Here is a 3,432-nt window from a genome sequence, read left to right as displayed (position 1 = left end):
TTTCACAAATCAGTGTGAAGCTGGAACTTCTCCTGATTGTTTCCCACACAGACAAAGGGCAGATCAAATGATCTTAACAATCTGCTGTAACTACAGATAACATAAAGGTCAATAGGGCAGAATAAGTTATTAATCTGAAAACTATAATTAGGCTATTTCAATCAAGACATGTTAACAACTAGGAGAGATTACAAATTAGATTGTGTTTTACAGATATTCTATGTTGCATTTAGTTTTACCCCAGCTGATTAAATCTTATCAAGATGGTCAAAAGGTTAAACTCACACAAACTGATAATCTGATTATTACAGACAAATCTTTAATAAATAAAGATATTTCCAACACACTGAATTGTCAAGAAAACCTGAGATCATCCCACTTCCCCATGCTGGAGATTTTAGTTTAACGGTAACAATAAATAGCTACCTTTAAAGTTAATAACACAAGTAACATCTAGAGAAAACGGTAGAGTCAAACTTCAATAAAATCAATCAGGTTGTGTTGTTTTTGCAGACTTTGCTTTAATTCTACTTTTTTCTATTTAATCATAAGAAATCATAGTTAGACAGAGAGAGAGAGTCAGACAGAAATAGCAGGCTTCCTGGAAGAAGAGGAAGTAAGTTTCCAGCTGGAAGATTTATAAAAATAGTTTAAACTAGTCCTTATTTCAAAGCATGAAAGTTTAAAGAATGAAATCTAAACATTTTTAGTAATTGAATAAGAAACAAAGTAAAATACTTATATTAATATTGTTTTACTTGTAAAAATACTTACACTTACACTTGTGGGAATACTTACAACTAAAACAAGTAACGTTGGTTACGTATTTCCTATTGGCTTCGCCCTTTAAGGATATCCTAGTGGGTTTATCCCTCGCGCACAGCGCAGCACTGAAAAAAGCTTAGTCCACGCCCACCTACAAGGTGGGCCCCATCCCGGTCTGTATAAATAACGGTCAGACCGGACAAACGGCTCCCCCTTCTTCTTCAGCCATTCAGGAACCAGTGAGGCCCACAGCTTAAAGGGCTGCACCTATACTCATAGAATCTAGGGTTACAAAACGTAACCAACGTTCTATTTCGTATAAGCTTCGCCCTTTAAGGGTATCGCTAGTCGGTTAACGGCGAAGCAGGATGTAGTCTATGCCTCATGGTGGTCCATCCAGACCACCACCATGCTGCATATAACAAAAAACAGTCTCATCCTGGAGTGCGTAATTACGCAGTCCTGGCCTCCCATACAGCAGAAGACCAGAGAGAATAACATCTGGTCAGAAAGGTTGAGACAAACAGACCTGCTGCTGTGAACAGGAACAACGAACGTTACGAACTGTAACAGTGTAATGATGAACAGAACAGGTAACTTATTATACAGCACTTTGAACAACCATGTTGTTCTCAAATGCTTTGTAAATAAACATGACAAAAATAATCTTTCTGTCAGAACTCTGAGGACAGAATGGGTCATAGAGAACGTGGAAACATCACACAGGTAAAACCGAATAAATGAGCACGGAGATGACCAGGAAGCAGCCGTGCAAATGTCCTCCACTGACATTCCTCCACGGAGAACTGTGGAGGATGAAATCTCCGGTGGAGTGAGCCAGACACGTGCAGGGGGGGGCTAGGGGAGCTTGAGCACCTACCCCTATTGCTCCTTGCCCCCAATTGCCCTTTTGGTCAATTTTTTTTTGCATTATTATTTCCCAAGCCCTCTTCTGACACATATGTACTAAAATTATTAGTTTTTTTGTTGGTTTTTTTTTGTATAGCATAATAAGCACCTTGTTACCTTTGACCTTTTGCCCGTGACGCATGACGCAGTTGCCTCTCGCGCAGTGAGATAAGGTGGCTAACTGGAGCTCAATGTAGCGAACGTTCCAGATTACAGAACAGTTTTTGGTGAATTAAAAAAAAGTTTTTGGTGATGTTATGGAAATTTCATTATCAAAGAATGAGAAGCTGTTTCAATAATAAGAGAAAAATTAATCGTTGTCTTTAAGTTTCTTTATTCGAAGGCAAAAGCGTTCGAAGACCGTTCTCACTGAGCACAGTCAGGAGAAGAGCCCTGAACAACACAGATCACATCGTTATATAGTCACAGCAAGGCAAAACCCACCCAAAGTCTGATCTTATCTCTACTACCAGATGGACCACAGAGACAATCCTGACCCCGACCTCATGAACTATCCCTCACCTCTTGGAGGGGACGATTTCATGGCAGGAAAGAGAACTGATAAGCATTTCAGGAGTAACTTCTAATTCTTCTTTGTCAGTCATGGGTTCAGGTCAAACAAGGGTACAGCCACATTTCACATGCCAGTCCTTTGAAATAATCACCAGATCAAGCATTTTACCCAAGATGTCTTCAGGTCTCTTCTGCTATCACAGCTGTGGAAACATCTAAACATTATCTGCAAACTTATTTAATGGACAAACACATCTTACAGAAATACAAAAACAAAGCAGATATAATCCGTAAATAAAAGAGAAAAAGTATCATTCCTTCAAAAATGAAACAAGACGGAAAAAGAAATTTTCTATTACAGTGAATAAAGTGGAGTAGACTTGCTACTTGTCAGATGATGGAAAACGTTGACCGTTGTATCGTTTCTGCCTCAGCACGAAGTAGCAGTTTAAGCAGAGAGGTAATGAAATACAACAGACACTGACAGGCCTCTGCGTCCGCCATTCTCTGAAGAACTACTGAGCGGGAGGAGACAGCCAGGTGAGGAAAAACTGTTCTTATCTATCGGTTCAGTATTTTTATCATACAGACATTAGGCTGTTGTTGTTGTTGTGCTATTAGCTAGCTGCTAGCTAACGACTTTGCTAGCAAAGCTAGATAACTAAAAAGCTTATTCCCTGTATCGTTAATGATATCAGTCATTCTTCAGTATTGCTTATGCAATAGAGGCACATCGCCCGTCCAAAACCTGTCATCTCCATAATGGACATATCTCTTCTAATCTGCTTTGCTGCGTTATGTACATTGCATTTATTCTGGCATTAGGCAAATGTATCTTGAAGGAGAATAACACTTAAATAAAAGACCAACAAGGATATTCATTTAGAATTAAAAATAACTCACTCTGAATTACCATGATAGATATAATGTATGTAATAAAAGTGTCATTACTGAAGGGGAAAAAACCTCAATCCAGACTTTAAATAAGTTCAGGGTCTGGTTTGCAGAGTATAAAGTTTAATTTTTTTCACAATTATTCAATGGAAAAAAACTAACCTCAGTTAAGTAAAATAAAATTGTAATCAAAACTTTTGGAATTGTAATTATTTCTTTTTTTAAAACAAGGTTTTGTTTAAAAAAATGTTTTAAATTAAATAACTCATTTTTGTCTCGTGAACTTAAAAAGTTATTTGCCAAACAAACTTTTATTTGCACACATCAGGAATCTTTTCATGTGAGAATCAC

The 3,432-nt window shown here is 37.7% G+C and overlaps 1 protein-coding gene and 1 long non-coding RNA gene across 10 annotated transcripts in view; both read left to right on the top strand.

The window, feature by feature from the left end:
• The window catches only part of LOC106939740 (NACHT, LRR and PYD domains-containing protein 3-like), a 38,075-nt gene that overhangs the window by 13,867 nt on the left and 20,776 nt on the right, over positions 1 to 3,432 (top strand). The window lies entirely within an intron of this gene.
• The window catches only part of LOC106939741 (uncharacterized), an 8,262-nt gene continuing 4,935 nt past the window's right edge, over positions 106 to 3,432 (top strand). The window contains exons 1-2 of the long non-coding RNA XR_001422902.1: positions 106 to 222; positions 460 to 465. This is a non-coding gene — a long non-coding RNA (uncharacterized LOC106939741). The remainder of the gene's footprint in view (positions 223 to 459; positions 466 to 3,432) is intronic.

Source organism: Poecilia latipinna, unplaced genomic scaffold, assembly GCF_001443285.1.
Source record: "Poecilia latipinna isolate Pla-1442-1.1 unplaced genomic scaffold, P_latipinna-1.0 Scaffold2966, whole genome shotgun sequence".
NCBI lineage: Eukaryota > Metazoa > Chordata > Actinopteri > Cyprinodontiformes > Poeciliidae > Poecilia > Poecilia latipinna.
The sequence above is the reverse complement of the archived record's forward strand: the minus strand, read 5'-3'. Positions and strand labels throughout refer to the sequence as shown.